Genomic DNA, 21,812 nt, shown 5'->3' with positions numbered 1-21,812 from the left:
ATTTAGTTTCCGTGGTTGAAAAAGCATTTTCTGTGGACTGGACACAGAAAAGGACATACCAGCAAACAAGATTAAACATGGTCCAGAGAAACTCCTCTAATCCCCCACAAAAAGCAGCAGTTAGGTGAAAGCACATATTTTATTTGGAGAACGATGAGTTAATAGCTTCTTGCATTATTCAGTCTTCTCTGCAGGTTGTAAAATTCAAGTAGTACACACTGAGGGAGAAGAACAATGGGACTACAAGCCTAGTGTTTTCAAGACAGATTTTTTTTTTCTTTATTTGGCCATGTGCTTCATCACTCCATCTTCCTACCCTCAGTTTTATCATTGCTTCTGATCTTCAGATAGATGTTGTGAGGATACATACGCTACAGTATTCTGAGTACCTAAACTGGAAAGGAAAATTTTTATCCTCTGTGTAAATGATTGGATGGCATTATTATTTGTTTTTGATTGTTCTTTTTCTAATCATCCTAACATGTCGAGATTTCTAAGAGGGTGGGAAAGAATCCCATACGAATTGTACAGCAATTTGCTAGTTGATTACACCCCTTTTCAAATGCTACAATTTAGGTGTTATGATAGTTGGGGGGAGGGTGGTGGTGGTGGTGGTGGTGCAGGGAGGGGTTGTCTTGTTCAATGGTAGCAGAAACAACTCTTTCAGGACCTGACTCAAAAGTTTTTTACTTCAGCAGGACTATTTACTATGTTTTCAGTGGTCACTGAAACAGGCCTTTGGGAAGAGGTGTCAAGTTAGCAAGGGTTAGTACTGAAAACTTTTATTTAGCAGGCACTAGCTTTACACATTCTTCCCGGTAATAAATAATGTCAATATGAATATCTGGTTGTCTCAATCTATATTATTATATTTTCATGGTCAAAATGTTGCCTCCAACCTGTCCTGCTCACCTTGGATGGGTTGACAGCACCCCAATGGAAGGCACTGTATTGTTAACAAATACTCGCTGTTCTGGTCCTGGCTCATGCACCCACAGAAGCAGCCACTCATCCACAGTGAGGGTGAAATGAAATAAAATTTGGCTGAAATCATTTGCTAATTGCTGCTGTCTTTGGTTCTTCTTCTGTCATTTCTTTTGAAAATTCAGTATTTTTTTTTCATTCTGCATCCTGCAGAGTTCATCATAGGAAGAATCCCTGGAGCACTGCAGATGAGTCAGGTAAAAGCAATTAAGGAAAGAGAGTCTATTGGCATTGCCTGTGTGAGCTCCTGGCATTTGCTAAGTGGTGGCCTCCAGCTGATGGAAAAGCTTTAAGGTGTTCACAAATTAATAGAGGTTGGAAATGATTTGTAAATCATTGGCAAAGCTCTCCCAGGTCAGAGAGTGCTGTGTCAGGTTCTCTGTATGATGAACCAAAGCATTATTTTTCATATGCTACAAAATTGCTTCCACCATAAGTAATTTCTGACTGTAATGAGATGATACCAGTTCTTTCTGCACTTGAAGAACATTTCTACACTTGGAATTGTCCTTGCCTTTGCTCCTTTGATGCTCCTCTGTATAGGCATGTCTCTTTGGCCAAGACAACACACATTAGAGGAAGTGAAGAAGTTGCAGTATCCAATTCAGTTCAGTGTGCTCAGGACCTGGTCTATATTGCACTTTATGCAGTAACTGCTGGCAACATAAAACTAATTCTCTGGTGGTGCATGAATTTGGTAAATATTTAATATTGAAAATAATTCCTTTCTCATTAGTAAGGAGAATAAGAGGAATAGTCTGTGAATGCATCAAATATGTTTTCCGTTTTGAGAAGTAATTTTTCTTGGACTCAGTGCCAATTTAAATTCTATGTACTTTGCTAAATACTGCTGACAGACATTTTATTTAATAGTTTAACATTATATGTATGTGGAGAGTATCTTCATAACGGTTTAGGAGAGCAGTCCACCTAATAATTCTTAAAGTCATTGTTTGATGCAACTATTGACTTGATCACAAAGAATGCAGATCCCAGAAGAAGTTATTAAGGTCAGATATATATCTTGCTTGGGTCATGAGAACATGTATTTGTTTCAGAAGTTTTATGTTCAAAACACAGGAAAGTAATCCCTGGCAATTTCCATCAGCGTCAGTTCTGAGGATGTCTTTGTAATGAAATTCTACTATCCAAAGTTTTGTATTGGGCCTTCTTTTCTGAGTGCTGAGCTATAGAATTTGCTCTGATATACATATATCTTGTTCCTGCAAATACATATCTCTAGAACAGAACTGGCCAAACTTTCATATTGCAGCACTGGAGAAAAATATTGCTTTGCTTCTGAAATTCCTACTTGGTTAAGTTTTAGTTGGGGCATGTTGCGAGGGTTGTAATTTTATCAGGAACTGACTAGATTAGGGCCTGTGAGACAACAGCGCAGTTGAGCTGAGGCAAAGAAAAATGTTAAGGATTGTTTTCAGTTCTTAAAACTTCCTAAAGAAATAGGAGAAGAAATATGAGAATGTGAAAAAAAGTGTTTTTTTTTTTTGTTGTTGTTTTTTTTTTGTCTCACAGAAATGTTTTGTACTTAGGAAAGGACAGAAAAGACATTTACAGATGAAACAACCTAACTGTATCTCTTTGAACAATGTCTGATAATGGACATTTCAGTAGCAAAAAATTACCTTATTTTGTATATTTATAATGATGAGGCTGGAAAAGGATCATTTTCTTCTAATTGAAGCTTGTATATGATCAACATGTCCTGTAACAGACATACATAACTATTACATTTCTACCCTATTAAGCATCCTAAATACAGGCATCCTAAATACAGGTCTTATAAGGAGCAGCTGAGGGAGCTGGGATTGTTTAGTTTGGAGAAAAGAAGGGTCATGGGAGACCTTATTATACTTTACAAGTGTAAAGTACTGCTTACCTTAAACAGAAGGTTGTAGTAAAGTGGTGATCGGTCTCTTTTCCCAAATACCAAGTGATAAGACAAGGGGAAATGGTCTTAAGTTGTGCCAGGGAAGGTCAGGTTGGATGTTAGAAGAGTCTTTACTGAAAGGGTTGTAGGGCATTGAAACAGGCTACCTGGGGAAATAGTTGAGTCGCCATCTCTGTAGGTCTTCAAGAAGTGTGTTGATGTAGAACTTAGTAGCATGGTTTAGTGCTGGACTTGCCAGTACTAGGTTAAAGATTGGACTAGATGGTATTAGAGGTCTTTTCCAAACTGAATGATTTTATGATTCTATGATTCTAAATAACTAGTGATGAACACTTGATTTTAACATAAAAAGTTTTTTTTTTTAAACAGTGATATGAGTTCTAATACATGAACTTTGGCCAGATATTTCACGTCTGATTTATTATTCTTGATCTTTCATGAATAATGTTCAGATAAATGGAATAACAGAAGTGGCCTGTGAATCTAGGATCTGGTAAATGCCTTTATCATATTGATCAAAGTACCTTCATCTTTGCAAGTAGAACTCTTAGTCTTGCGAAGGATAAACTAATGAAATAGCATTTTCAGGTATATATTTTCTCACAAGCTTGTTTGTTTCCAACCTCTTCACATCTTATTCTTCCCCATAGGAAAAATGATTACAGTAAAAAATACAAGAGTCAGGATGACAGAAGTATTTTTAGAGCCTTCACAGACTTGCACATAGACTTAAAATTTAGAATGTTTCAGTTCCATGATTGTTTTTAAATTTTAAAATTGGGTGCTAAAGACCTCCTATAAAGTATAGGAAAATATTTTCTTTATTCTACGTAGTGAAATATTTTTTGTTTTAATCTTGACTTAAATTTTAGTTAAAATATTACATTTTACTTACACAAAGTTTGCTAAGATTGTTGCCCATGTATTATTGCAAGTTAAAAACACCATTTACTGATACTAATGTGTACATAAGCAAAAGACTATTTATTTCTTCCTTCAGGTTAACCTTAGCAAAAATAAGTTTGTTTTTATGGGACTACTCTCCAAAGCTCATTTTCCCAGTAGAGTTCTTATTAAAGAAAATTGGTTTTAGAGGGTGAAGAAAGATCAGATTTCAACTGACAGAAATTCTAGGCATTATGTAGGAATTAATATACAGTGGCTTTAAAACTGCTACAGATTTTTGTCAGGTGTAATCACACAGCCCATGGCATTTCAGACACATTTTCTCCAAATTAACTGTGAGACTGAGAATTTATGGGGGACTTTTAAACTCTGCCCTGAACTGAACCCAGTGAGCAAAGAGAAAGATCTACTTTCTGCCACTGAACATTTTTGACAGAGGTGATGATGATAGGAGTTGCCATATCAATCCAAGATTATATAATATATAAATATATGAATATATCATATATTTATAGTATAATTCATAATATACACACATATATATTCATAATACATATATATATTCATTATATATATATATATAAAATGAATAAATACATATTTAATGGATAAACAGAATAATGGAGGAAAGAAATCCTTACCACAAGCTGAATATCTCAACTTCATCTTAGATATTGTAAGTCCCTTCAAACAAGACCTCACTTGTACTCAAAGCTGCAACCAAAACTGTGTTTTGATATGACATCCTTCTGGGTTATGCCACAAGAAATGCCTGACGAGATTCAAAGTTGAGCCGAAATGGATCTCAAGCCCAAGAGTCTGGATGTGTTTAAGAAGCCAATATCCCATTTGCCAGCTGAGCGGATTTGGCCCTCAGCGTGCTCTCACTGCAAACTTTTGTTAAGAGCATTTCTGGCACCTGCTGCAAAGAGCATTTTGAAACAGCAGGGCAGCAGTGGGTTTTAAGGCATCTGCAGATCTGTGTTTTTCTCAGAAATCCTGCCTCCAGTCACTCTGAGGAAAAACAAAATGACCAAAAAAAAAAAAATCACAGTCAACAAAAACCAAAACCCATTACTTTTCTGAAATATATTACAACTGATGTATTGGGAAATAATGTTAGTTATAAAGCAGGCATTTTGAAGCTTCAGGCACAGAGAACGTATAAGGCCTCTTTGCTTTCGTCTCTAAAAGTGCTTTGACTGGATTTTTTACTTTGGGCTTACTGTGTACATTATGCAGACCTTAACCTGCATTCGATGAATTCTGACAAAAGAAAAATGATCAAAGTCAAAAATGAAAAATGCCAAATTCTTTTGTGGATTTGACTTACAATACTGTCATACTTCTTTTCTGTGAGCCTGGCTCCTTTGAATTCAAATGCTGTATTTTTGTTTGTGTGCATGCATGTATAGACATTCATTACAAAGAACAGTTTTAGAGTAATTTTCAAGTTCTAGCAACCATATTGTGTATTTGTGCCCTTGGAGCAGGGTGCGATAGTTGCTGATGTCCTAAGGCAAACCGAATGCATTGAACTAGGACAGCTTTTTCCAAAAATGATTCCAGGCTGCCAGCAAGCAGGAATGGGAATGTTCCTTCCTAGCCCAATGTAGGATGTTCCTCCAAAATGTTCCCCTAGTGTTGGTCTGGGTTATGTTGTGTAGAGAAGGGTGTTGCCTGACTCATTGCCCATCTCCCTCACCCAGGTGACATCTGGGTATCTTTTATTGCACCTTAGAAGAGTGAGAGGCAAGGGATGAAGGGAGAAGCAGCAGCAGCACCCAGCTCAGATGAGCATGTCACTAAAAAGGTCACAGCTTTGGCCCAGTAGTGCCAAGAATAGAGGCGTCTGAGTTGAAAGGGATCTGATAGAGGAGAAGCAGATAAAAAAGCCCAGGAGTACTGATGTGGAAGGAAGAAAAGAGAGGGGATGAGACAAAAGCCTTGCAGGCCCTTGAGGGTGAGAAGAGCATGAGAAGGTTTTGCATGACTTGTGGGAGAACTGGTGAAAGAGAAAAGGAAAAGGTGAGTTTGAATGTGTCGGCAGAAGTGGGCCCTCCCATCTTAGCTTGTTCCCATCTTTTTCAGGGTTCAGCTGACTGATGATTTTCTGCATCTAGACACCGACAGATGATATTTTGATCATGTATTTGGTATGATTACTGCTCTTAACTAGCTCATGTTTAGAGTGATTGGTTTATATTTACTATAACATTTGCTGCAGCCTCTGCCCTAGGACTTTCACACAGAGACAGACTTTTAATAACTTTAAGTCCATAGTGAAATGACAGTGCAATGCTCTGGGAACAATTTCTTTATAGTCATAGATGGTGCTGACAAAATATTTCACAATGAATAATTTATCCAGCAGACAAATTTAATGTTCCCCGTTAGTTCATGAACAGATCATGAAATTATTTGGTATTCAAAATTATTCTTTTTTATTTTTTTATTTTAATTTTTTTTTTTTCCAGCAAATGGTCCTCCACATCTGGTACATTACCAGTTTCTTCCAATAATTGTGGTATGCATTTTGTGCTTATTTGGGATTTTTATCAAATACTAACTGCTCTTTCTGTTCTCAGTCAATTGGGTGGTGTATTTACTGCCTTGAAATATACAGTATTCAGCACCTGTCTACAGGATGTGGCTAGCTGAGAAGAAGATTAGATGAGCATGAATCCAATAAGAAGATGGAAGAAAGTCCCACAGTACAAATGATGAGACTACTTCCTAAAATGCTAGGTAAACGTCATTGTAAAACAAATTTTGTTCTCAGTACACACTATGTAAGAAACATTAGCAGCCCCATGTCTTTTCAAAATGAGGATCGTTGTTGAAACAGATCTTTAGTTATTAAGACAGATTATCTCAGTTTTCAGAAAATGACTTGATAGGCTCAAAGTAATGCTATGCATGTCTGGCTTCATGAGGGAAATCTATTCAGAGTAAAATGCTTATTTCCAAGTATGACTCCCAGGAGGATGGTCTGTATTCTATGTTTAACATTCTATTTCACTGACTACAATAGTAATAATATGTTAACCTCTGAGACAGGATGTCACTGGGGTCTCATAGATGAAGTTGCAAAAATTTATGAAAACATATAAAAATAATAATAACCTCACAGCCACTGTTGAAAAACTTGTTCTGGAAATGGAAAGCTCCTTTCAAGGTATGTAAATAGGTAGCTAATGAAGCTTGAGTTATTGCATAAATATAGACTAAAACCATACAACGAAAAGGATTTGGTGCACGTTGTAAACCAACATACCCTAAATTGTGTCTGGGGCTATGCTTTCATGATCCACAGCAGCTTTGTTCTGGCTCAGTCCCCAGATCTGTCAGATTCCCCCAGCAAGAAAAAATGATATTCTTTTATTATCCCTGTAAGGTTATCTCACTTTCTTATTTGGGTGGTGTCTCTATGAAATCCATGGGAATGAGCTGCTGCTTTTTACTTGGTTGAACTGGTTTAAGGTTTAAGTGCTAGCTAGCCTATTTTCTTGGCTAAGGAACTTAGATATTGCCATTCTGCCATAGTTCCCTTTGTTCCTCTGTGTGCTGGAGAAGAGAGACATTATTGCACCATTTGACTGGGATCAGAGCAATTTGCTTCAGAGCACTGTGGCGAGTAGAGGCCAGGGAGTCCTTGAGTCTCATGGGTACATCATGGATGTGTGAGTCCTCTGGGTGTGTACTCGCATTAACTGTGCAATGAAAGCACGCCCCTTGAAATCTGCTGTATCTCACAGAGAATTTGTTCTAGTTGCATTTACTCCCTGAGATAAAACTGAGCCCTACTAGCTGATGCCAGAATGACAGTGAGGTGTTTCATTGTGGCAGTGACAGTCTTTCAGCTATTTTACACTGCTTCAGATGCTCCACAAGCTGGAAGAAGACTCTGTGACCTGGAGACAATCCTAACCAAGCAGTGATAGCAACAACATATACGTTCATATACAGAATGCAAATGATACTGTTAAAAGGAGAAGTACGTAAACCTCCAAATGGATGACAGTGATATCTAGCACATGAAGACCAAATTGTTTTCTAAATTAGTTCCCAACAAAGCTTGTGATAAGTTAGAATTAGGTGAGGACTCTAGTCAATGATAATCTTTTCCAGCCACATTACAGGCACAAAAGATTATCATTTGAAACCTACAGAGGATGTTTCCAAATTAAGTAAAGCAGATGATTTTAGTAATGTTTGTACTACATGAATGAAAAGTTAATAGAAAGGAGCAACAGACTCTTGTCTGGAATAAGTATTTTTAAAATATACCCCATTTCAAACAACTGAGTCTCAGAAGGCGACATCTCTTGGCATATCTTTTGAAGAATTTTTTCTTTTTTTCCCAAAAAATTTTTGGAAGGAAAAAAAACATGACAACTGTCATGCAAAAAGACCTGCTCCACCTGCTTCTTTGTACTTTGGGATATGACGAGTTTGTGTGCTAGATTCAGTAAAAGCAATTCCAGGGCAAGCATGCCTTTGAGAAGTGTGAAGAACGAAGACATAGTACACTGGGGCAGTAGATAGTAGTTCAAAGCACTCAAATCTGTGACTATGTCTTATTTTAACATAGGAGTGGAAGGATAAAAAAAAATAAAAAAAGACAAAGCAGTTCTCAGGTGTGCCAGAATTGATTTTAAGGCAGAAAACAAGTGGTGAGCACAAAATGCTCTAAAACGAGGTAGAGCAGAAATGATAAAGCACAGCTAAAGAAAAAAGCAGTTCTAATTTGGGGACATGAACACTTGTCTTTTCCTTTAGAGAGTTCATTTATGATTGCCTGCAAAACTGCAGAGCTCTGTTTGGAAGCCCAGTGTAGAACAGCCAAAAACAAATTAGGAAGGGACTGACATTTCATCACTGGTATGGCACAGGAAACAACTGTATAGAAAAAGTAACAGTTCTGTAGACTTCTGCAGTTTAAGCTGATTCTACTCTCTCTGGCTGAAGAACATTATGTCAGTACATATCTGGACATATGTCTACCATCCAGGAGTACATCTAGCCTTAGTTTTAGACCTGTAGCCTAGTAAGGATGGTTTTTCCATTGTTTGTCAAGGTGCAGCAGGCTTCAAGGTAACCCTGCAAAGCCATGGGACTTATCAAGCTTTGCCTGGACTTGGGCTGCCTGGACCTTAGCTTTACCTTGTTTACCTGTAACTTCAATTATTTTAGTTATCAGATGGCTATTGTCTAGCTTGTTTTACTTTCAGTTATAATCATACAATATAACTGTAAATTTTGTATAGTAGTAGTATATTTGTAGTAGTGATACATAGTTATTCTATGTGGAAAGGAATATTTATGTGAGTAGCTGTGGTGGTTTTACCATGCTAGGCAGCTGAACACTACAACCGCTCTCTCACTCGCCCTCCTTAGATGAGATGGGGAAGAAGTAAAGGAAAGAACAACTCACAGGTTGAGATAAGGATAATTTAATTAAAGGGAAAAAAATAATTATTAAGGAAAGATTATTATTAATCAAACAATTTAACTGAAGGGAAAAAAGGAAAAGGGGAAAAAGGAGGGGGAAAGGAAAAAAACAAAACAAAACAAGTAAAGGCTATGTGGAAGTGCAGAGGAAAGAAATTACTCTCTACTTCCCACAAATGAGCGATGTTCACCAAGTCCTTGAAGCAGGGCCTCAACACATGTAGCCGGTGTTCGGGAGGACAGATGTTTTCGCAAAAAGAGCCCACCCCTTCTCTCTTCTTCATTTTTCCACCTTTTATTGCTGAGTGTGACATCATATGGTAAGGAATATCCCTTTGGTTGGTTTAGGTCAGCTGCCCTGGTGATGTTTCTTTCTCACTTTTTTGCCCACCCCCTAGAAGGGTTAGAGAGAGTCCTGATGCAGTGCCAGCACTGCTCAGCAGCAGACACAACGCTGGTGTGATATCACTGCTGTTCTAGCTTCAAGTGCAGAGCACAGCACTGTATGGGCTGCTGCAGGGAAAGTTAACATCCCAGCCAGACCCAGTACAGTAGCACGTAAATATAGACGAATATAGACGAATGCAGGTATGGTGTGATAGCAAATGCCTGGTGAGTAAGGACATAGTGGAGACACTCCATGTAGGGTGAAGTGACGGGGTGGTTACTGAGGAAGCACAGTATCAGATTGGCAAACTCAGTCCTTTTTCTGTTTTTCCCCTGTAATATCTGCCTAAAAATAATTCTTTTATTTAACAATTCAACAATTGAGTCTTAAATTACCCTAACAACATTTTTTGTGCAGTTTTTCCTTTTTTGCCAATGACAATAACTTATTAGTTATTTCTAAACCTGAGCAGAGCTTAACTGCACCGTTGAACATAAGCCATTTTTAATTGAGATCTCCACTTACAAATCCTTTCAATTACAACCCCTCTACTTTTTCAGAAGGGCTGAATCCAGGCTTGTTAACTCTGCCATATAGCTTTGCTCCTTTCCTGATCGGATTTTCAGGATGCTGTGACTTGGCCATGTTGCGGGGGTGCTGGGTAGGAAGCAAGGACCAGAGCAGTGGGGACAGAAAGGTGTTGGGGTGACACGGTGAGCTGTTGAGTCTCTTTGGGATCACTGCAAACATGGGTGCTGAGTTTTTAAGCTCTACCACCTGAAACATGCTGACCTCCCTGTACAGCAAGCAAATACTTGTGAATTGTACTTGTGAGTTTGGCTCTCTCCAAAACTCAAGTCAGTGTTGAGGGGAACAGGTGGTGGCAGTTTGGGTGATGGGACCATTTGAGCTTGAGCATCCATCCCCGCATTGACATGACAGTGAAGATGTCATATAAGGGCCCATTCTGCCAACCTTACTCAGAACATGTCAGAAGCTATATTGGACTGTTACCACAAACACATGAGGGCAAGCACTCACCATGGTAGAAACAACTGCATGGGTGGCTGGAAACATACCTGGTAAAACATGCCACTGCCAAAAACACCATATTGGGTCTGGAAAGGCAAGTTCTATGGCACCATGGTACCCCAGAGAGGATCAAGTCAGACAATGGGAATCACTTCTGAAATAACTTTCTGGGCCAAGAGGCACAGCATTGACTAGGTGTATCACATCCGCTATCACCCACAAGCCTCTGGAAAGGTAAAAAGGTATAACAGACTGTTAAAGGCTATGTCATGGGCATTGGGTGCTGTGGCTTGAAAACTCAGGGATGAAATTTAGTAGAAGCCACTTGGCTGTTTAACACCAGAGAATTTGACAGCCTTCTTGGTCCTGCTGAAACAAATCTCTCAAACACTGTGACAGGAGAGACAGTCTCTGTAGTGCAAGTAGGGAAGTGGCTGAGGAAGGCAGTGTGGGTTGCTCCTACCTTGGGAAAAGGCAAACTCATTCATGGGATTGTCCTTGCCCAAGGACCTGGGTGTACTTGGTGGGTGGTGCAAAAGGGTGGGCATGTCAGGTGTATGCCTCAAGGAGACTTAACCTTTGGAGAAATTATATGGGTTATATGCTATAGGAATACACTGCAGAACCAACAACAGGTCAACTACAAAAGGAACCAAGGGTGTGCAGCTATGACACAAGCTAAGCTGTTGTTGGCATCCAGAAATCCTGTTTCTCACATCCTGAGTGACCACTTTGGCAGATGAGGCATAAGTCATTGCCAGTTCTTATGAACATTTTGGAAGAGGCTCATAGAATGTGAAAAGCAGTATATATGTATATGTTAAGGGACAGGGAATAGTGATGACAAGAACATATAAATCTATATGTTGGATGTAACTGATGTTCAGAAGATATACATATCCTTAATTATGTGGAACCTGAGTGTGACATAAATGTTGTGGAATAAGGGGTGGATGTTGTACTGGGTCTGGCTGGGAGGGAGTTCTTTCCCTATAGCAGCCCATAGAGTGCTGTGCTTTGCACTTGTAGCTGGAACAGTCCTTATATCACACCAGTGTTGTGTCTATTGTTGCAGCATCAAGACTCTCTTCAGCCCCCAAAGCTAGAAGGCTGGGGATGGATAAAAGGTGGGGAGGGGACATGGCCAAGACAGATGACTTAAACTAACCAAAGGGATATTCCATACCATGTCATGTCACACTCAGCAATAAAGGGTGGGGAAGGGGAAGGAGAGGGGCAGCTCTTGTTGTGAGGATGTTTGTCCTCCCAGACAACTGCTATGGATATTGAGACCTGCTTCCCAAGACATGTCCAAATATTTCTCTTTGATGGAAAATAAAGAGTAATTATTTTCTCTCTCTCCTTACTTCCACATGGCCTTTGCTCATTTCTTTCCTCTTTCTTTTCCCTTTGAATTATCCTTATTTCAATCCATAAGCCTTTTTCTTTCCCATCATACTTTTTTTCCGCCTTCTCCCACTGAGAAAGAGTAAGAGAGTGGTTGTGGTGGAGTTTAGCAGTCCATAAGGGTGAAACCACCACAAGCTGCATTTACTTTGGCCACCTACATGAAAAAACAAAACAAAACAAACAAACAAACAAAACAAAACAAAACAAAACAAAACAAACCAGCATAATACTGAGAAAACTTCTAGTTTCTGTAAGTGGACAGAGGTAAGGAGAAAATAATGACATTCTGCATTTTGCTTGCTGGTCTATTTACAAATCAGAAGCTTTGCCATGATTTACCTTTTCAAATAATGTGTTGTGTAATGGCAGAGCAAATACCTTTAGGGAACCATGAAGGGTAATCAGAACATGGTAATAGAAATAGATCAGTGTTATACACAGAAACCCACATGTTTATTTGCTACATATGAAATGTGAAATTTTTTAGATAATTTCTCTTGATTATGTTGTTAAGAAGAATTGCTAAATATGCAAAATATTAAAATATTCAGTCACACACAAAAACATTATTAACTGAGCTTTAGGTTTGTGTTTATAAAACTCACTAGAGTAAGGTCTTACAATGGAAAGGACTGGAATAGAACATGTCTGGGATAAGTAAACTGGTGATTTTTTATTCTTTTTAATTATATATTTTTTTATGGATGAAACCAATGGTTTTGACATCAAGTAGTCTTATTTTGTGCTTTTGCAATGAATTTTCTCCTCAGTTAATTTTACATTTCTATTACCTTAGAACAAAAAAGAAAACATTAGTGTGGTCATTCTCTCAATCTGGCAAATGACTATTTTTCTTTACTCCTATTAATACATTTAATCTGCTCAAAACCCAACAATATTTCAGTCAGCATTGAATCAGGATATCAATCTTCATGAATTTCAGATCATTTACCAATCACGTGCATTTTAATAAAATCTTTGTGGCTTTTTTCTTTCACTCTGCAGCCATGATTTCAAATGCATGTGAGTGATCCCAAATAACTTCCCTACATTAACATTTTTTGATCTCATCCAAATTTTAGTGCCAGCATTATGGTTGGAATCACTGGTAGTTGTATGTTCACCTTTCTGAAGGAAGGGTTTCTGAACAGGAAAAGCCATTTCACTCCATTTTACCTTTCATTTCACTCCATTTCAACATGCAAGAGACCTTGACTATTTACCTTTCTTGCAGCAGGTATGAGGGACACATTACCTGACCTCTGCAGACAATGCAGTTATGCCTCTGGTTACGAGAACTGATTATTTTTATCTTTCACTGTCTTCAGAGTGGTTAGACAGATAGACACATAGAATCATAGAACCATCTATGTTGGAAAAGACCTGTAAGATCATCAAATCCAACGGTTAACCTAGCAAATATCAGATTTATGCATCACACAAAACACCACAAGCATCAACAGGTATGCAGGTAAGTGAATTGAGCCAAACCTGAGCTTTTGGCACATCATAACTCATCCCACAGGTGAAACTGTGGCTTATTGGAAGGAATGAGCTTTGCCATTGCTTTTAACATCCAGTAGCTTTCCAGTTGGGAAGCACTTCCTGTCAGTATCCTACAGACAGCTGTTTGTCCCATGCATACAGTAATATACCACTTGGCCTGATCCTTATCTCTTCTTAATGTGGATCCTCATCAAAAGGAAGGCCTTAACCAGTCTGTACTCTCCAGGAATATGTACAGCATATGTACTCTCCAGGAATCCTGGATATGCGTCTAGTTTATATTGCTTACATTGAATAAAGCCTTTCCCTCCTCTTTGCCTTCACAACTGGTTTTACCTACATCAATGAGACTAAGCTGGCACAGCAAAGTAGTATATGCTGCAATTACAGCTTTTTTTGCGGGTTGCATATAGCTTTGGACATAAGCCTGTGTACAGTAGGGGTTACTGGGTTCAATGCCTCCTGAGGCCTCACTCCTGAGGCAGAAGAAGTTTGCCAGAAAAGCAAAGTGAGGAATAGGTATGTCCTTCATGGTGAACCAGGGCCTCAACTGGCAAAGGGCAAATCTTCACCAGGGCCTGATTTTCAGCACTAAGTGATCAGTGTTTCCTGAAAACAGGTGTTTTGACAATTCCTCAGACTGGGCAAGAGAATATTCAAAGAAAGATGAGCTGCATTTGAAATTTTATTTTCACTTATTCAGCACATCTCTTCCATGGTTCAGCACATCCAGAGGTTATCCAAACTTCAGTGTTATGGTTTCTGAGTTAACAGTTTCATCTCCATTTGCATTGTACAATAGCTTGTAAAGGGATGAAAGTGGTGTATTTGTTTTATGGCATCCATTCTTCCAGCTGGACTGTCATTAGGCTGATAGCACTGTAAAGTCCAAGTGCCTTTACAGCATTTAAATATTAACATCAGACAGGGTTATAGAAAGTGTCAGGTTTGGCATCATAGACAGCTCCAGTTTCTTCAGAACAGGCACTGCTTCTCACCTAGACACACATTTAGCTTGACAGAGTTTATATGTGCCATTTTTATTCACTTTTATTATTTTGGCAATGGTTTTGAGCAGCTCTTATGGACTAATATCTTACTTTGTTGTACAAAAAGAGAAGGCAATTCTGATTCTGCTGTAGCTGCAGCTTGCAACTGAAGTAACAAACAAGGTAACAGATAGAGACCAAATAATTGTGGATATACAAGGAAGCACTGAAACAATGTTAGGCAGCATGACAAATAGCCTAATTATTAAAGTTGTTGTTGTTACTTTGTATAGAAAAAAAATGAAAATATTTTTTTTGAAGAAGAAGATTAATGAGTTAATTTTAGAATCTATTTGTAGAACCTTTACCTAAACATGTGCAACATTGCTGGAGGAAGCACAAAGGTCTCTTGAAAACGTAGCATGTGGGAGGTAGTGTCTGATAGTGTTGGTCCTTGAGTGGAAGTGAGGATATCAAACTGGAGACAGATAGGGGATGACCTAACCAAAAGACCGACTTGAACACAAAGTAGAAACACACTTCATGTGACAAACATGAAGGAATAATGGAGAGATGCTATATTGGATTTTCATGAAAGGGTTTGATAGCAGGGGGTACTGCAGGGGTGGTCTTTGTGAGTGGAGCCCCGCAGCTGCCCCATGTCAGATCAGAGCCAGCTCCAGCCGGCTCCAAAAGGCTCCATCGCTGGCCAGAGCTGAGCCAGGGAGCAGCACTGGTTGGGCCTCTGGGAGAGCAGATTGAAGAAAGGGAAAAATACTGCTGTGCTACAGCAGCTCAGAGAGGAGTGAGAAGCAGCCCTGCAGCCCCCCAGGTCAGCGTAGAAGGAGAGCAGGAGGTGCTCCAGGCAGGCAGCAGCAGTTCCCCTGCGGCCTGTGGAGAGGCCCCTGGTGGAGCAGGCTGTCCCCCTGCAGCCCACGGGTCCCACACGGAGCAGATCTCCACGCTGCAGCCCGTGGAGGAGCCCCCGGTGGAGCAGGTGGATGTGGCCTGGAGGAGGCTGCGGCCCATGGAGAGCCCCCGCAGGAGCAGGCCCCGGGCCGGAGCTGCAGCCCGTGGAGAGGAGCCCACGCAGGAGCAGGGGGCCTGGGGGGAGCTGCCGCCCGTGGGGGACCCGTGCTGGAGCAGTTTGCTCCTGGGGGATGGACCCCGTGGTACGGAGCCATGTGGGAGCAGGTCTTGAAGAGCTGCTGCCTGTGGGCAGCCCCCGCAGGCTCATTTTGGGAAGGACGGCATCCCGTGGGAGGGACCCCACGTGGAGCAGGGGCAGAGAGTGAGTGAGAGGGAGCAGCAGAGATGAAGTGTCAGGGACTGACCGCAGCCCCCATTCCCCTGTGTTGCTCGGGGGGAGGAGGTAGAAGAGGGTGGATGGGGGCAAGGTGTTTTTAGTTTGCTTTTGGTTTCTCACTGTTCTGGTCTGCTAATCATAGGCAAAAATCATACTAATCTTCTTGTATTGAGTCTGTTCTGCCTGTAATGATTATTGTTGAGTGATCTCCCTGTCCTTATCTCAACCCTTGAGCCCTTTTCATCATATTTTCTCCCCTTTCCCTTTGAGGAGGGGGAGTGAGAGAGTGCTTGTGGTGGAGCTTGGCTGCCCAGCTGAGAAAAATCACCACAGATGCAAAGAGAGGAAAGGTGCAGTCAAAGCAACTGGCCATTACAGTAGAATTTAGTGCAGACATGAGCAAGGCAAAGCTGCAACTGCCAAGGTTAGAGAAAAGGTTGCTGTAGTTTTGGAAAGACAATAAGTATCAGCTATCTGCTTGTGCCAGTTATATCTGTATAGGTAGAAAGAAAAGGCATAGGCAGAAATAAAATACAAGGTTGATAGCTATCTGGGAAAAGAGAGAGACATGGAGAGGCCTGAGTCAAAGAAGACTCAGCTTATGGACCTGATGGGAAGCAGGACTGCAGCATTATCCTGAAGTATCAGGGTGGACTGAAAAATATTAAAAGTTCTTTCTTACCAACATGAAGTTTGAATTTACTGTCATGTATCCATGAAAACTGTCAGAGAGGCAGACCAGGATTTCAGTTGTGCTGAAGGGAATGGGTGAGGAGCAGAGAGGTAGATCTGAGAAGCATCTGTGGTTGAGATGAGAGCACTTCTTAGGTAAGTGCAGGGGAGAAAAGAAGGATGGCAGGGAAAAAACTCCCACAGAGGGCCAAAATGATATGAAGAATATCCTCTGAATAACATGTCACAGGAGTGGCTGGGCATGCAAGAGGAAAACCAAGAGAATGCAGAATACTGGGCACTAAAGAAAAGTAGGATTCTGGAGGAGCTCAGCTTTTAGTGCTGAAGGCAGATGACAACACATTGACTCAGGATACTCATGAAAAAGAAGTCATTAGAGATCTCCTGATGATACCAGGTATAGGTGAGTATGGTGGGAAAAAAATTTGCTTTGTAGTAAGTCTGAATTTATTCCATTACGTTCTCTGATAAACCAAAAGTAACATTGAGATTGGGTGCTTTATGGATATATCACAAACTTTTGAGTAGAGTTAGTAGTCTTATTTTTGAAGTAGAAGGTAACTTACTGACTTCTTTACAACTCTGATTTCATAAGACACTTCCCACACTTCCCAATTTTATGTAGCATTTTGTGTGGGATTTAAAATTTTTGTTTCTGATTCTACAGTAATTATATACATTAAATATTCATCACAGAACAGTATCTAACATGAACAATCCTCCATAAGATGTTTATAGCTATTTTAAATACTCAGAACTTAATTAAGAAAGTTAGATAATTAAAGGATTAAAATAAAGTTTTATGACATGGCCAAACGGTGAAATTGTGAGAATAAAATCATATTAAGCTTTCATAGTGTTAAGGCAAAGGGAGAAAAAGACTGGTAAAAATAAAGACTAGCTAAAAATAGAATGTCAGGTTAACATAGAAATTACACCTGTTTATCTAACTTGTACTTTGTGTGGCTTATTGGCAGACTACATTTGCCCACTAAGACATGGCTATCTTGTGCAAGTGGTAATTTCAAGAAGGATGTTACCATTGTCTTCACTTAATTTTTCATTAAGTTCCTTAACTGAAACAATTATTTTGAAAGTTCTGTAAATTCCAGCCTTTTAAGAGCAAAACCCAACCTTTTTGCCTTTGACATGACACCCAGATGCATGAAGCTGGCCTGAGCTACACCCATGTAGCTTGTGCTAGAAATTAGTGAGGCGATGCTGTATAAATTACCCTAGCACTGAAAATATTATGAAAAAACTTTCACTCAGAAATCATGGTTATACTTTCTTCAAGTAGTAAGGTATGTATGCAAGGTGGTATAGGAGGAGCATGCTAGATTTGGCTTCATTTAAGATGAATCCTTGACTCCAATAAATCAGTTGCAAACTTGTCACTGATTTACCAGGGACAAGAATTCATCCTCCAAAGATACTGTTTGAAGTGTTTAACTTCATGCTTATACTAAATGCTCATAACTGCTTAGCATACAGTTTTCTCCTGCTGCTTCTAAGCACTAGAATTTATCAGCCCAAAGGTTTAGCTGAGTGTTAGGCACTCTCTAAAACTTTATTAAAACTCTTGAAAATACATATTGCAGAACTAGTGATTTCATTGAAGAAGTCAGTCACAGAAGTACATGGGGTTTATCTTGTTTATCCTTGTTAGAGTACCAGAAGGTTTGATATAAGAAATAGGGCTTGTCTAGAAACCCACTATTGCTCCCAATAGAAAGCTCCACTGCTTCTCACTTGGGTTAACCTGCCCAACTCTGGAAGGGCAAGACTTCAGTACTCGCAATTTTTCACCTTCACCTTTTTCACCTTTTACAGTGCTATTTCACCTTCAGTCATCCATGAGAGCCTTGCATATAATGAGTCGGTGTTTTGTCAACTTCTCTGTTAATTTGATTGTAGCTTTAATAAAAGTGATAATTCCGGGTCTCAGGTACTTGCACTGAAGAAGTATGATATAGGGTGTGATACAGTGCGTAAAACTTTGCTTCAATACCAGTTTCTATTGAAATGTGTCAAAGTTCTTAACGAAACTAATGCAAAGTTTTTGAAGCCATGATGCACAATTTCACGTAATTCTGCTCCTTTACATAAGTCACTTCTCCTACTTTGGCGTAGCTGCTTCTTCCCCAATGAAAATTCCCTATATCAGGATTTAAATGATGTGATTCAAATTGCTTATACCTTTAAGTGACAATGAAGTTTACAGATAAACACTATACAACTGACAGCAGAATCTGGCCTTTGGCTTTTGTAGCACATCACATTTGTGTCAAAGAGGCAATTTTCAGAGCTTAACACCATATCATCAGATAATGGCCAAGTGGTTTTCCTGTATCCACACCAGTGCTCCCAGAAAGGTTTTGAGACAGGAACTCATTGTGAGCTGCTTTATCGAAAGGCTGTGGAAAAACAACAGCAAACAAAACAACAGCAGGTCCATCCGAGTAAGATGTGTAGCACAGCACCCCCAGCTGTACAAACAATGATGACTGCTCTTACTTCCAGCTGCAACTGAACTTGAGAAAATATCACCAAATAGCTGAGCAGTAATGTGTTTTGAATATATAGCATGCTACTTTGGAGAAGGTAATAGGAATTTCATAACAGATGCTCCTTGTTGTAAGTAGTATAAGCTTTCTGTGTTTTTCATGTATTTATTTTATTTTATTTTATTTTATTTTATTTTATTTTATTTTATTTTATTTTATTTTATTTTATTTTTTATTTTTTTTGCAAGGTCCTATTGAGAATTATGCCAGTAATACTGTAATATTTTTCTAGTTGAAAATATTTCTGTCGTTTGGGTTTTAGAAATTTGATTAGAATCAGTTTGTTTTGATTGGAATTACAGTTCTTCAAAGCAAAGTGCTTCTTTCAGACTTAGAAGAAATAAGGACACATTTTAGCTATGGCATACAGCAGTTGAAACAGTGGCTCTATTCTGTCATCATTGCAGATGTAATTTCCATTAGTTTCATTGAGATTGATGTGTTTCCATCAAAGGAAGTATATTCTTTATAGTTTCTTTAAAGCATTGCCTTAAATAACTTGGAAACTAATACTGGAAGAGATGTCTCATGCCTTCTATCCACAGAAATCGATGTCAAGCCTCAAAAAATGTCTAAGAAAGCTTACTGGACACAATACAGAACATATCCTGGCTCTTAAATGTTGAGGAGATGCACTCTGACTCTGCAAAGGGACTGATTTTCTGAGTCCTGCCTACATATGGGCTGCTGGTCTCTAGAGTCCTGCCTTAAATTCTTTTGTGACACAGTTTGCATGCTGTCTGGGTCAAAACAGTTTCTCTTAAGTGAAAATAATTTGAATTATCTGCAGTTGTGAAAAACAAAACAACCAACCAACCAAAAAAAACACCCAACAACAACAACAACAAAACAACAAATGACCATGGAGACAAATTAAAGACCCATTTTTGCTTCCATTGTCTGCAGTAAGTGGACTGAATTGACTGTAACTGTGATATTTTGCTTATGAAGAAGTACATTGATATCTGTGGCCTCTTAGTACCACATAATGAGATTTTTTACAGAACACATGAAAGTAGAATTCACACTGTACCGAAAACTTGATCATACTTTCCTCTCTTCTTCTGTGTCTAGTGAAAACTCTTGTGCTCCTAAGAGTTTTTGGGCTACTATCTGCAGTCCTCAGGAAAGCTACAATTACCTTCCTCAAATATTGTCTACATAAAGACTCAGTCAAAGTTGGAGGCACAGGCTTTCGTTGTAATCATGCTCATTTACTAAATTCTTCATTCTATCACAGAAAATAAGGTTTTTATACTCTATATGATGCAGATTTAGAGACTGGTCCTTTGTTACTTTACTCTGGATATGGTGATTTCTAAGAGTTCAGTTATACCTTGTACCTTGAATATACATGTCCATGATGTGGATAGCAATACATTGTAAAGGGGAAGGGAAACCCATGGTCTGAGTATTTTGTAGGAACCATATACCACACATGAAATGAATAATGTTTCTTTGCCAGAGCTGTGATTATTTACGAATGTAACTTTCCTTGTGATCATGTAAACAACTTTTACGGTGAATTTATGGTGCTGCTACTATTAAAAAAAAAAAATCACATCTCAGTTATGATTTACCAGTGTTTCTCATGGCAAATTAGTATTACAGAGTAAAGACTTAAGACCCCGGTTCCTTTATTTATATGGCTTCAGATCAAAATTATTTCGATGGAAAATATTATCTATTTCAGAGAAAAGCTGACACAAAAGAGAGTCTCAGTAAATCATAACAGAAAACATTTTCAGTAACTCTGGACTGCTTTTGTGACTCAGAAAACTATTAATAATTTTGAGTAGTACTTCATAAGTCCTAGTTTGGTGTACTGCAAGTTGCTTTCAAAATCTGGAAAGTATTTAAGATTTTATAGTAAAACAATTTTTGTATTAACCAAAGCATATGCACTAAAATATTTTTGAACTCATTAACACTGGAAAGACATGAAAGAAAACACTGAGTAATTTCAGAGCCTCAGCCTTGGTGGTTGTTATTTTTCGTTAGAACAATTTAGTATAGATTGTCTTTTCTGATTTACATGTAGGTAATGAGATCATCAGCATCTGCCCCAAAGTATTACAGCCCCAAATTCTAAAGATCTTGTGCAGTGGTCATCAAATACACAGCCTGACCTGTGGCTTTCTGCCCATATGTTTCAGGCAAATCATTGGAGTCAACCACACTGGTGGAAAAGTGCAGTTCCAGTCACTACCTTTCAGGAAAAACCCTATTTTTAAACTAAATCAAGCCACAACAAAACTAACTTTACTTTTTACAAACATTGTCTCAATTGTCCTGTTTATTTGTGCAGAAATGCTTTTTAATTATGCTGTACTGAAGTTATGCAAACTCTTAAATGGAGGGCTAGAAAGCTCAAACCCTCAGCCTCTGTGGCTCTGAATGTGGTTACATCATGACCATAATAATCAGAAACCATCACAAACAACATTTTCCTTAGCTCAAAGCAAAACTACTCCTGATTGCCATCTAGTGAACTAGACTTGTACATTCTTTGCTACATTATTACTATTCTGATTATTTGCCGCCCATAAAAACTCAAAGTAATGAGATACATCCCCTCCCTGTGCAGCCAGTTCTGAACCCAGGTGGAGCCTCAGTGTCTCCAACAGGGGATGAAGAACAAAGGGGAGGAGAACCAGGTCCATATTCC

At 39.0% G+C, this 21,812-nt stretch overlaps 1 long non-coding RNA gene across 1 annotated transcript; it reads left to right on the top strand.

The window, feature by feature from the left end:
- The first annotated feature begins 14,983 nt into the window (after positions 1 to 14,983).
- LOC308185963 lies at positions 14,984 to 19,972 on the top strand. Its single transcript, XR_013943852.1, has 2 exons — positions 14,984 to 16,980; positions 19,690 to 19,972. It is a non-coding gene; the product is annotated as an uncharacterized lncRNA (long non-coding RNA).
- The last annotated feature ends 1,840 nt before the right edge of the window (positions 19,973 to 21,812 follow it).

Source organism: Anser brachyrhynchus (genome assembly GCF_964034855.1).
Source record: "Anser brachyrhynchus genome assembly, chromosome: Z".
NCBI lineage: Eukaryota > Metazoa > Chordata > Aves > Anseriformes > Anatidae > Anser > Anser brachyrhynchus.
Note: the sequence above shows the minus strand (reverse complement) of the source record. Positions and strands in the feature narration are given on the sequence as shown.